Source organism: Sapajus apella, unplaced genomic scaffold (genome assembly GCF_009761245.1).
Source record: "Sapajus apella isolate SASKATOON/1434 unplaced genomic scaffold, GSC_monkey_1.0 scaffold10, whole genome shotgun sequence".
NCBI classification, from domain to species: Eukaryota; Metazoa; Chordata; class Mammalia; order Primates; family Cebidae; genus Sapajus; species Sapajus apella.
This window is the reverse complement of record NW_022436950.1, coordinates 12,135,066-12,148,990: the sequence shown is the minus strand read 5'-3', so window position 1 is coordinate 12,148,990 and position 13,925 is coordinate 12,135,066. Positions and strand designations below refer to the sequence as shown.

General features: G+C 46.2%; 1 protein-coding gene across 1 annotated transcript in view; it reads right to left on the bottom strand.

Annotated features, from left to right (window-relative positions):
- Positions 1-13,925, bottom strand: part of CUNH2orf83 (chromosome unknown C2orf83 homolog) — a 23,445-nt gene that overhangs the window by 853 nt on the left and 8,667 nt on the right. The window lies entirely within an intron of this gene.

Here is a 13,925-nt window from a genome sequence, read left to right as displayed (position 1 = left end):
AGGAAGGAAGGAAGGAAGGAGGAAGGAAGGAAGGAAGGAAGGAGAGAGAGAAAGAAAGAAAGAAAGGGAAAGAGAGAGAGAAAGAGAGAGAAAGAAAGAAAGAAAAGAAGAAAGAAGAAGAAAGAAAGAGAGAGAAAGAAAGAAGAAAGAAAAAGAAAGAAAGAAAAGAAAGAAAAGAAAGAAAAGAAAAGAAAGAAAGAAAGAAAGAAAGAAAGAAAATTCCTCTACCTACAGTAAGGGACAGTTGACTACATTTGTGCTAATTATTCAGACGACCAAAACCAAGACTGAAATTCACACCTGGATTACAGGGAGGTACCTACAGCCACTCCTCTGCTGAGGTGAGATGCAGACAGATGCCCCTGTGCACTGCATTGTAAGTTTCACGCATCCCTCCCAGGTGAGCCCCAGCGTGGTATGTTTAGCCCCTGCCACAGGTTCTGCTCCCTGCCCTCCCCTGACTGAGACCCAGTAACATTCAGATGCCCTGATGGATGCCCCTGCACCTCTTGCTTGTATATTCCACCCTGGCCCCCGTGAGAGAGCCCGTGGGTCCTTTCTCCCTGTCTGCCTGGCTGAGACCGCTCCCCCAGTGCTGCCTCCCATGTGACGCTCCTCTTGGCGTGCAGTGACGCCATCTCTCTAGGACCTGCGAGTGGAATACACCATTTTCCTGAACCTCTCCTTTGTCTCTTCTTTTTTTATTTTTATTTTTTGTGTTTTTATTTTGAGATGGAGTCTCTGTTGCCCAGGCTGGGGTGCAATGGTGCAATCTCGGCTTACTGCAACCTCTGCCTCCCAGGTTCAAGCAGTTATCCTGCCTCAGCTTCTCAAGTAGCTGGGACTACAGGCACATGCCACCACACTCAGCTAACTTTTGTATATATATTTTTAGTAGAGTTGGGGTTTCACCGTATTGGTCAGGCTGGTCTTGAACTCCTGATCTCAGGTGATCCACCCACCTTGGCCTTGCAAAGTGCTGGGATTACAGGCATGAGTCACTGTGCCCAGCCTTCTTTGTCTCTTCTTGTGGCCGTGCCTGATGGACCAACTATCTCATAGCATATGTGTGTGTGTGTGTATACACACACACACACACACACACACACATCACAAACCACACACCAGGCCACCTGGGCTCTTTTTTCACAAATCGATGTCAACATGAGTAATGACACCCAGTAAATCCTGGCAGACAGCCACGTTTCTATTTACGCCGACTGAAAAACTCACATTTTCAGCGAGTGGGACAAGAGGGGCAAGTGCCTAAAAAGTGTTGGATCTTGGTGGCGGGAAAAGCCACAAGTCCCAGAATTATGCCCATTGGATTGGTCAACATTATGTGTGGGGAAAGTGACTTGAGGGGTCCTCAGTGAGGAAAAGCGGTTGTCCCTTGCCTTAGCCTAAGCCAGATGAACTGGTGTTTCTCCCCTGAGCCTACTCTTCCAGGTGCGAACAATTATAAGGGAGGGGGCAGTTCTACAGGTGAAGCCTGGGAGGGAAGAATGAGTGAGAGGATGGGGCCCGAGAGGTAAATCCTAAAGGCTGAGAGTAACTAAGGGGCTTTGGGTAGCCTGAGGGTACCGGAGGTTCAGGGCTCTTGGAGCTGGAACGGGAAATAGAAGCAGAGCCAGGTGAGTGCCCAAAACCACCTTGTCAACTTCGACTTTGGGGTCTCATCTTACACCCACTCTGAACCCTCTTTTCTGAATTACAAGGTGGAAGGAAAACTGTCTTTCTGTGACAGTGTCTTCCCTCTTTGGAAATCTTACACGCATGGTTATTTGATTCATGTTTCCTTTGATTATAACGCTCATTTGGTCAGTTCAACCTGTTTTAGTTTCTATCCAGAGTCAAACTCTGCTTAGAGTAAGAAGGAAACACCCTGAATGGCCCTTGTGAGGCTGGTGGAAGAATGACCTTCACCTGGAGACCCACCCAAGGAGCCTGGCTTCCCTCGGTCCCTGCCCCACTGCTCACCCAAGTTGGTATTCCCCACTCTCTGCCTTATTTCCCGCTCACTTTGCTGCTAAAACAGCCACAATAAATTAAGACTGGAGTCTACACAGCAAAGAGTCGGGGATCTCTATGGAAAAATGAGCAGAAGGGGTGTTTGGGGACATTTTTTATTGTGTATGGGATGCTCTCAGTAGGATGTATGATTATTTTGATTCTAATGCTGATATTCTCACATTACAACTGAAAGGTAATTTTGTAGTTTGAAGTGGCTGATACCACAGACTTCCATGATACCTGACAGGGCTAAGAGCCAAATTTCATCATTGCTCAAATGTGATCAGGCTTCTAAATAATAGTATGACCATTTGGAGTCTGAACAGGTATTTCTGACTCCAGACTTCTGTTTCTAAGACTCTAACGAGAAATTTGGGGAAAGTTTTGGTTTATGATAAACGAAGTGTCAGGCTGAGGGTGTGCCCTAGTCCCTTCATTCTTTACAAACCCACAATGGATTAATCATCCACGAATCTGTGTGTCTATCGTAAACAATTTATATTATTTTTTATTCTTTGATTTATCTTTTGAGATAAAACTCATTTTTTCCCCATGGACAGACAGTTTAGAGACTGGAAAGAACAAAAAAGACAGCTCTTTGAGAATGATTTAGTATAATTTATTAAGATAGGTGTTGCTTTGTGTATTCAAATATACCCAGGCAGTGGTAAAAGCAGCACATCAATGAAGGCAACCTTAGAGGCATTTCAGGAAGGTCTAACATTAACTGCCTTGACTCCATTTTGTTGAGGTCATGACTTGAATTGTAATCCACATAGAAGGCTGCATGGTTACTACTTCTGTTGGTGATGATTAAATGCAGGCAGAATCCCAAAAACTATAGAAATGTGAAATACTCACGGGCAGGTGACAGGTTCAGGCCATGCTTGTGTCCTATTAGTCAATGGCAGACAGATGGTGAAGGCTTACCTACAGCAGTGACCTGCAGCAGCTGCCAGAGGCCGGGGCCCGCCTAGCAGCAGCATTGCTTCTGGCAGCCGCACTTTTGCTGGCAGCATCCCTTCTGCTGGCCCTTCCCACAGCCACAGCCACACGAGCTGCAGGTGCGGCGGCAGCAGCAGATCACGGGCGTGCTGCAGCAGCCCCCACAGCAGCCGCGGCAGCAGGGGCAGCAGCTGGAGCAGCAGCCCACCCGGTAACACCTGCAGGTGGTGCAGCTGCCACAGCCACCACCACAGCCACCACAACCACAGCCACCACCGCAGCCACCGCAGCCACCACAGCCACCACCGCAGCCACCACAACCACAGCAACCCATGGTGTCAGTAGAGAGGATGCAGATGAAGTGAGAAGGGAGGACTCAGGAGAAGGTGAGGAGGTCTGATGCTTCCTTCTGCTGGGGGAGGCCCTTATATACCAACTCTGGGGAGAGGAGGGGGAAGACACATGACCACTTCCTTGTTGTCATTTGACTTGACGTACACGGAAGAATCTCTCCATCTCATATTGGCCATCCTTTTAGACATCTTTGTTTTCACTACATTTTTGGTTTTGTTTATTTTTTTCTCATAAAACCATAAGTTAAAAAGGCCTGAAAGTTCCAGGGAAGCATTCTGAGAGCTGGAGTGTGGTGATGTAATTCTTGGTCTGGTTCACGGTAACCATAGTAATGACAGCCTTCTCCTTCTTCCTAAGAGGTCTGGGGAATAAGCGCCATGGGCACAGGTCCATGAGTTGTTGGCAGGGCTTACAAACCCCACACAGCACCAGGCAGCCCCTGGACTGAACAATCTGAGCGCTTCTCAGTAATAGGTACAGTGATATGGAAGGCACAGTCCCTGACTTCAAAGGGCTTGCAATAGTGAGTAACACTGCAAGCTGGGAGGTGAAATGGCGACAGATTCAAAGGTCACTGCCAAAGTCAGAGGCCATCATCCCATTTATAAGCCAGTGAAGGCGCTGGGGCTGCCTTCTCTCCTTATTTGAGGCACATCATTGTGATTTGTCTTCTGTACACCAGGTCTTAGTGGTTATTTCAAAAGCAGAAATCAGTCATCTCAGGAGTCTGCATTCTGGTGATGTAATTCTTGGTCTGGTTGATGTAGCCTCCACCTACCAGTTTCAAGCTATCCTCCTGCCTCAGCCTCTCGAGTAGCAGGGATTACGGGCATGTGTCACCATGCCTGCCTAATTTTTGTATTTTTAGTAGAGACAGAGTTTCGCCACGTTGGCCAGGCTGGTCTCGAACTCCTAAGTTCAGGCAATCCTCCTGCCTCAGCCTCCCGAAGTGCTGGGATGACAGGAGTGAGCCACCTCGCCCAGACAGGAATTCATTTTTGTCTTTGATTAGGTGATGTCAGTTGATGGCTGAGACAAACAAATCTGCTTAGTAGCCTGGCCTGGGCTTCCTAGAGGCAGGCTCTAGGGCTATTTAGAGAGTGCAGGGTGGGAACATTGAGGGATGTATGGTCCAGAGGTCAGAGAAGCTCGCTGAGCCGAATGAAGGCCCAACATGGGAAGGAAAGGAGTTTATGGCTTTAAGAAGAAGCCTGTGGCTGTGGATCGTGGTGGGGTTTGAGAGTTTGTGACCAACAGGAGCCTGTAAAAAAGGCAAGAAAAATTTGAGTGCAAGCAAGGTCTTCTCCATGCCTGCTGATGGAGAGGCTTCTGGTGATTAGTCAGTGCCCAGTAGACAGTAGTCAGCATCTCTGCCCAGGCTTCATTTGTAACAAACTCAAAAGCCTATTTTCCCAACTCGGTAAAATTGTTCTTCAGAAATTTGAGGAAGAGAAAGCGCTATTACGTCCCTATGACTGATTACAATTGTTTATTAATGACCCCAAGTGGTCAGTGTGGTATTTGGACTAAAGAGAGCATTTTCAACTTGTCAGAGAGTTGCATGAACTGGGGTGATGGGCACAGTGGAGCTAGAGATATGTGAATAGGTTTGAAGTTATTAACATGGCAGAAGCAACAGAATTTGGTGACAGACTAGAAATGGAACTGAGAAAAGAAAGATTCAGGCCAGGTGTGGTGGCTCACACCTGTAATCCCAGAACTTTGGAAGGACAAGGGAGGCATATCACAAGGTCAGGAGATCAAGACCATCCTGGCCAGCATGGTGAAAGCCAGTCTCTACTGAAAATACAAAACCCAGTCTCTACTGAAAATACAGGCATGGTGGTGCATGCCTGTAGTCCCAGCTACTCGGGAAGCTGAGGCAGGAGAATCGCTTGAACCAGGGAGGCGGAGGTTGCAGTGAGCTGAGATTGTGCCACTGTACTCCAGCCTGGCGACAGAGCCTCCATCTTAAAAAAATAAAGATTCAAAGACAATTTTTAACATGGGTTCATATCTTGATGGATATGGCACAGTGGAGGAAAATGCAGTTTTTTTTCTGATGGAGAGTTGGTGATCGGGCAGGAAAGATTATGACTTGAGTCTGGAGCATGTGACGTTGGAGGTGTCTCTGAAACCATAATGGGAGAAGATGGAATGGAGAGTGGTGATTGATGGATTTGGAGTCCGCAGGAGAGTCTGAGCTGGAGACACCCGGTGGAGGAACTAACCCGGGGATACACAGGAGGAAATCCACACCCTGGGTGGGAATGTGAGCTCTCAGGGAGGGAGGACAGAGTGAGAAGGGAAGGGGGTGTTGCTTCAATCCTTATCACAGGCAATTGTGAGGGGTAACAAAAAAGAAACAAAAGTCATTTACTATAAAGAGCCCTTCAGAAATAGAGCTGAGAAGTGAGCATTTTTATAAAAACTTCGTGTTCCATTTGGATGCTCTTATTTACCCTTTTCCATCTCGGGAATTTCCATGAAAGCAGGGTGATTTCCTGGAGAGAAGCCATTGCAGAGAGATGGAAAAGCAGCTTGCAGCAACCTTGAGTCCCGGCTTAACCTGAAGTCTCAAGGATTCAACTGGTTCTGAGAAAATGAAGAGCCTCTCCTACATGTTAGCATATCTTGGCTTGCTTGTAATCTGGTTTTAACAGAGACAAGTGAAGATTAGTAAATGTTTTGGGTCAAATATAGTCCTTAAGGATGTAAACAAGCAATAGTCCCAGATAACCTTATCATGGAAGCTGCAGTAGCAACAAGAAGGAAGTGATCACTGGTCATGTGTCGTGGGTCACTCCCTCTTCCTTTTCCCAAGATGGAACATAAGGGCCTCCCCCAGTAGAAGGAGGCATCAGACTCCCCTCACCTCTCCTGAAACCTCTCTCCTCACTTCATTCGAGTCTTCTCTACTGACAGCATGGATTGCTGTGGTTGTGGTGGCCGTGGTGGCCGTGGTGGTGGCTGTGGTGGCTGCGGTGGCTGTGGTGTCCTGTAGGTAAGACACCCATCCTTCCCATCCTGTCTGGTCTCTCCCTCCTCTCTGGCCTTGAAGGCTGTTGCTGTTTTTCTTTGATGTTTCATGCCTTTCCATCTGAAAAGTTTCCAAACTAATAGGAATCATCTCATAGAAAAATATGAAAGCAGCGCAGCACCTGTGTAACTGTCCAAGTCACTGACCTTGGGGAAATGAAATCAGCTCCTCGTGTTTGGTGTGATGGAGGTGCTCATGGCTATGCAGCTCTGTCTTAGTTCCACTTTTCCCATCAGCATGCAATACTTCTTTTGTTTTTTGCTTTTGTGTTCTTAGTTATCATATAACATTGTTCAAATTTCCCGATAAAATAAACTAAGGGTCCATAAAAAGTTCTCCTTCTGTCTTCCATTTGATCACACTGAATCCTGGTTTGTCTGTTCAGAAACTGGAGAGATACTTTATCTTTTCTATCTTTGAACAAAGTTTTTGAAACACTTGTGCCCTGGCTTATATCTGTAATCCCATCACTTTGGGAGGCCAAGATAGGAGAGTCCAGGAGTTCAAGACCAACCTGGGCAACATGGCAAGACCCCCGTTTCTACAAACAGTACAAAAATTAGCCAGATGTGGTGGCACATGCCTGTAGTACCAGTTACTCGGGAGGTTGAGGCAGGATGATCACTTGAGCCTAGCAGGTTGAGGCTGCAGTGAGCTGAGATCCTGCCACTGTACTCCAGCCTGGGTGACCCAGCAAGACCCTAACACACACACACACACACACACACACACACACACACACACACACACACATTTAAAAAACAAAACAAAACAAAACAAAACAAAATGAGAAACACTTGCTATGGCAGTGATGCAGCAAGGGATCACGTAAGAAGCTGGGGCCCGGCTGGGCATGGTGGCTCATGCTTGTAATCCCAGCACTTTGGGAGGCCAAGGCAGGTGGATCATGAGGTCAGGAATTTGGGACTAGCCTGTCCAATATGGTGAAACCCCATTTCTACTAAAAAATACAAAAATTAGCCAGGCGTGATGGCGCACACCTGTAGTCCCAGCTACTTAGGAGGCTGAGACAGGAGACTCACTTGAACCCAGGAGGCGAAGGTTGCAGTGAGCTGAGATCGTGCCACTGCACTCCAGCCTGGGTGACAGAGTGAGGCTCCATCTCAAAAAAGAAAAAAAAAGCTGTGGCGAGGCCTCTGGAGACCAGCCCCACTCGGTTGACACATCATGTTGCCTCAGAACATGCCTGACGTGTGTCTTCCTCCCTGGAAATCCAGGGTCCCTGTTTTTGTTTATTTGTTTGTTTTGAGATAGAGTCTCACTCTGTTCCCCAGGCTGGAGTGCAGTGGCTCTATCTCAGCTCACTGCAACCTCCGCCTCCCATGTTCAAGTGATTCTTCTGCTTCAGCCTCCCAAGTAGCTGGAATTACAGGCGTAAGTCACTATGCCCAGCTGATTTTTGTATTTTTAGTAGAGACAGGGTTTCGCCATGTTGGTCAGGCTGGTCTCGAACTCCTGACCTCAAGTGGTCTGCCCGCCTTGGCTTCCCAAAGTGCTGAGATTACAGGTGTGAGCCACAGCACCTGGCCTGGGGCTCCTGTTTTATTGATGTAAGATGACACAGCCCTTCAGTGACAGACCCACATGCCAAACTTGGGCATTCCAATCAAGATGAAATGTGGAATTTAATGGTGGGGTAAGTTTAGTTGGGTTCTGATAAGTTTCTTTCATTTGCATGTTTCATATTCTTTCTTATTCCTCTCTTTCTCTTGTGTGTGAGGTTTTCTTTTTTTTTCTTTTTTTTCCATATACTGCAACATTCCACAGAAGACATTTGAAAAGTTTTATTTTATTTTTTGAGGCAGAGTCTCGCTCTGCCACTCAGGCTAGAGTGCAATGGTGTCATCTTGGCTCACTGCCTCTGCCTCCTGGGGTGAAGTGATTCTTCTGCCTCAGCCTCCTGAGTAGCTGGGGTTATAGGAGCCTGCCACCATGCCCGGCTAATATTTGTTGAAATGTTTTAAAATCAAATACATTCAATTGCGAGAAAACTCTCCCAGTCACACTGTCTTCTCTACTCTCTTTAGTAAAAGTAAGAAATGAAATCAGGGCCTAATAAAAGAAAGCTGGTGGGAAAGGGATTTTCAAGCTTCTTTGAAGGAGAAAGTCTTTTCTTCAACTGCTTCAATTTAACGATGAGCATGTGGCTCTTTCCTTTCCCTTTCTTTTTTCTTGTTGATCATTTTCTCCAGCTTCCACACTTTTTCTGGCTGTTGAGATTCTATGGTTTTGTTTGCCATAGAGACTTTAAGCTGAGGAGATCAAGATGGTTTCATGTTTTCATACATTGATGCGGCCTCTCTGTTTAAAACAGGAAAAAAAAATAGCTTTTTGTGTGTCTTATATACACAGGATAGATACGTGTATGAAACATATAAAAATAAAATAAAAACATAGCTGAGCTCAAAGACAAGCCATCTATGTCTGTGGACCACAGATTGAAAATGTAAAATGCAAGGCTAAAGCTGTGGGCTCGCTGGGTTCTGAGTCACAGGCATGAGGGGTATAGGAATACAAGAGAGGTCAAATACCCCATAAAAGTGGGGAATCAGAGCCAGCCTCACTTTTGATGATAGGTGTGAGTGGGGCCCCGTTAATCTTATAATAAGTCTGCTGCCCTTTGCTGCCTGGGGGCTGTGGCTTCTGAACTGCTAACCCCTTACACCAGGTGTCCCCAAACACCAGGCCATGGACCAGGACTCACTGCAAGAGGTGAGCAGTGGGCAAGCCAGGGAAGCTTCATCTGTATTCACAGCGGCTCCCCATCACTCACATTACCACCTGAGCTCCTCCTCCTGTCTGAGCTCCTCCTCCTCTCTGAGCTCCGCCTCCTGTCTGAGCTCCTCCTCCTGTCTGAGCTCCGCCTCTTGTCAGATCAGCAGTCGCAGCATTAGATTCTCATAGGAGCGCAAACCCTATTGTGAACTGCACATGCAGGAGATCTAGGTTGCACATACTTTATGAGAATCAAATGCCTGTTGATCTGTCACTGTCTCTCATCACCCTCACATGGGACCATCTATTTGCAGGAAAACAAGCTAGGGCTCCCACTGATTCTACATTATGGTGAGTTGTACAATTGTTTAATTATATATCACAATGTAATAATAATAGAAATAAAGTGCACAATAAATGTCATGTGCTTGAATCATCCCAAAACCACTTACTCACTTCCTGTGGAAAAATTGTCTTCCACAAAACCAGTCCCTGGTGTCAAAAAGGTTGGGGACCACAGCCTTACAGATACTAGAGGATACAGACACAGAGATAGAGGATAGGGTCCTTTTTTTTTTTGAGACAGAGTCTTGCTCTGTCACGTAGGCTGGAGTGCAGTGATGGGATCTCAGCTCACTGTAACCTCTGCTTCCTGGGTTCAAGAGATTCTCCTGCCTCAGTCCCCTGAGCAGGTGGGATTACAGGTGCCTGCCACCATACCCGGCCAATTTTTTTTTGTATTTTAATAGAGGTGGGGTTTCACTATGTTGGCCAGGCTGGTCTCCAACTCCTGATCTCTGGTGATCCAACTGCCTCGGCCTCCCAAAGTGCTGGAATTACAAACGTGAGCCACCATGTCCGGCCCAGACACAGTTTTAGACTACAGATTGACTTAAATTCCCTGCAGGCTTGAGAATAAGCTATTATTATCCCCATTAGCACTATGGGATGGGGTCTGGGGGATAGGAAAAGACAACTTCAAAGCTGCTGGACAGGTAGAGGCAGGTGGTGGTGGGTCAGGGTGCGTGTGTTATCGGATGAGAAGAGAAAGTAAGAGAAATGGAAACAAAAACACCTTGCACTTAGAATGATGACACTGAGGAACTTCATCTGCCCTGCATGGCTTTCCTGCGCCCTGCTTCTTGATTACAATGAATCTCAGGCTTCTGATGCCCCTCACTACCTACCTGTAAGTGATCAGCCTGCTTCATGTCACTCACTGTGTGTGTGTGTGTGTGTGTGTGTGTGTGTGTGTGTGTGTGTGAGCGAGCCTCCCTGGACTCAGACACATTGATAATCAGTGCACAGTGAATCTGCTCCCCTAAACTAGGGGAGGGTCTAGTCTTGCAGAATCATGGTTTATTGGAGAAGCAGGGGGCAATGCCCCCCAGTACCTGGCTAAAGGTGGAGACGTCAGCCTGGGGTCACAAGAGCTGGACAGTACTGCGGGACATCTTATGAGTCAGGAGGGGTTATACATAGGACCCATGGATGTGAGTGAGCTGGCCATGGACTGAGGCTGCCAGGAAGGAACGTGGAAACAGGGGAGTGCAGTGCACGGTCCCCTGCTGGTTGGGCACTGATACAATCATTCATTCCTGGGGCTGGAGAGCTCAGGGAGAGAAGGCTCAGATGCACTGTGAGGCACCTGAGAAGGATGGGGAAAGAGATACTCAGACAGGTCCTGAGGCATCTGAGCAGGAAGAAACCATGCAATGCAGGCTGCCACAGAAGGGAAGACTCTCTAGCTAAAGGACAGATATGGAGATGGTTCAGAGAAGCCTTATGCAGCCTGGTTGGTGTGCTTGTTTGATAAAGGGGCGTTGCAGACCCAATGTCTTGGGCTAAATGGTGTGGTTAGATTGAGGCCAAGGTCTCTGGGTCTCCAATGGAGGCCAATGGCGCTATACTCCAGTCAATATAGAAAGGGAAGGAAGGGGAGTTCAGACTTTTCTGGGGTTCTTGGATACTGGAATCCATATGGCAATATTTCCAGGTCCCCTTAGGGGAAAAAGTAACCTGGTGACATTGAAAGGTCTGAGGACAAACATGGTGACCTGCGGTGCTTATCTGCTTCTGGGTGGGGCCCTCAGGCCATTTTGGGTGCTGGTGATCATGGTTCCCACCACGTAGTGCATTACAAGCACTAACATAGGCTGCTTGTGGCACAGAACATCACTGTGGTCTGAGGGGGCATGCCCCTCTACAGCTAAGAATTTGAGCTGTAATAGTGGAGCATATCCAGTGCTGCTGGCTACCTAAGCTCCCAAGCCTAATGGGTTATTCAGCAAAAGCTGTACTATAAACTAAGTGAAAAAAGTACATTACTTGTTTGAATCTGTATCAGTCAGGGTTCAACCTGAGACACAGAACAAGTAGGAGATATAAATGAAGAAATTAATTTTTAGAAGTTGGCTTCCATGGTGATGGGGAAAGGCAGTTCAAAATTCACAGAACAGGCCATCAGAATGAGTGGGCTAGGATTCACAGGCACAGGCTGAAGCTCCTGAACCCAGACAGAATCTCCCTTTTCAGAGAAACCCCAGCACTCCCGGTAAGGTCTTTCCCCTGATTGAATCAGGTCCACCAAGATTATTGAATCAGGTCCTCTAGGATTATATTTAAAATCAACTGATTATGGAGTTTAATCATATCTGCAAAACATTTCACAGCAAGCCCGAGGTTAGCACTCTTACATGGTCTCACTCTTTTGGTTTCCATGTTGTTCTGGGGGTGGATTAGAATGTGTTGAGACAGGATGTGGGGCTTCAGTTGCTCACTGAGGCCGTGTAGATGGTTTGTTTCAATCTATTGAATTAAATAATTTGACTGTACCCAGTTCGCTGGCCAATGGATGTGGTTTTGATGGGGCTCATGATGGCCCAGTCTTTCATGGTACCCAGTTTCATCAATTATCTACTTATGGCCAATCTTCTTTCATCAATGCCCCAACCATTTACCCTTCCCCTCATGGGTTAATTTGAATCCTGTATCATATAATTTAATAAATATTTCAGTTTGTGTTTTTAAAAATAAGGATTCAGAATGTAGAAATAAAGATTCAGAAAGAGTGTATTACAAGGTAAGAAGAAATGCAATTTTAAATATGATAATCATGGCAGGCCTCATTGAAAGGGAGACATTTGAATGAAGACTTAAAGGAAGTGGGTCACAGAGAAAACCCCGTGCATATCTGGGGGAAAGAGCATTCCAGGGAAGGGAAGCTAAAGTGCAAAGATGGTTTCTGAAATGTTTAAAGACTCTCAAGGAGCCCAGTGTAGCTGGGGCTGCGTAAGTGAGAGGAAGAATCATAGAAAATGAGACCAGACAGGTAAAGGGAGGGCAGGAAGACCAGGTGGGGTTTACAGGCTATCCTGAGACCTGTGGTTTTTTACTGTGTATGAACTGGAAAACCAGTGGAGAGTTCAGAGCGGAAAAGTGATATGATCTCATGTATATTGTGTAAGGAGGGCTCTGACTGCTATTTTGAAGATGGCTTGAGGAGGGCAAAGGCTAAAGCAGAGATGAGTTAGAAGGTCTTGCAATAATCCATGTGGAAAAGACAGTGACAACTTAGACCAGAGTGGTAGCCATGGAGGTGATGAGAAGTAACTATCTACTAGATTTAGTTTGAAGATAGAGAAAAGAGTATTCTCTGACACATTATATCCGAGATGAGAGAGAAGACGAGGAGTCAAAAATGCCTTCAAAGATTTGGGCCAAAGCAACTTGAAAGATGGGGAAAAACTGTAGATAGCACCGTTTTGAGCAAGATGAGCATTCCATCTGGAGCATGCTGAATTGCAGATGTCTACTAAACTTCCCAAGGGAAATGCTGAGAAGTAGGCAGCTAGATACAGAGGTCTGAAGTTCAGAGGGAGAAGTCAAGGTCTGAGCTATCGTTTTTGGTGTCATCAGTATACAAATACAGAGATTGAGTGAAACCATCAGAGACTGTATAGAGAAAAGAGTTTCTAAGCACTTAACCTTAGGTGCTCCAGGGTTAGAACCTCTGAAAAAAAAGAGGAGAGGCCAGCAAAGGAGACAGAAAGGAGAATCCAGTGGAGAAAGAGTAAAATTATGAATGCCCGGTGCCCTGGAAGCGCGTATGGAATGGTTTCAAGGAGCAGAGAGTGATAATGGTGACCATGCTTCCGACGGGTGCAGCAAGATGAGTGAAGTGAGATGAGCACTGATGACTGACTGCTGGATCGATATTGGTGATCTTGATAGGAATGGTGTTGGCAAAGTATGAAGACAAAAGATGGACATGGTTGGGTTTAAGAAAAATTGCGAGAAGAGGAATTAGAGGCAAGAAATAGACAACACTTCGAAAATTTTTTGCCTTAAAGGGAAGCAGAGAAATGACTTCATCTCACAAACATAATGTTAAGCAAAACAATCTATGTAAGAATGCCCAGCTATATTTATATAAAAATATATGTGCATATGTATATGTGTGTGTACACATACACATACATACATATATTTTAGAGACAGGGTCTTGTTCTGTTGCCCAGGCTGCGTGAACCCTATAATGAACTGTGCATGTGAGGGATCTAGGTTGCTCACTCCTTATGACAATCATAGCTCATTGCAGCCTTGAACTCCTAGGTTCAAGTAATCCTCCTGCCTCAGCCTCCTAAGTAGTTAGGACGATAGTGTTGGTGATGAAGTAGTCTTCCCTGGGTACAGCCAGTAAGGAGGAGAACTATCTGCAGAGAATTTAAAAGCAATAGTGAGACTGATGAAGAGCCCGTCTGCATTTTATTGTTGCCATGAACCAGCAGTTCTAAATAATGATGGTATAAACTGTGCTTCCCACCAGATGGGCTGC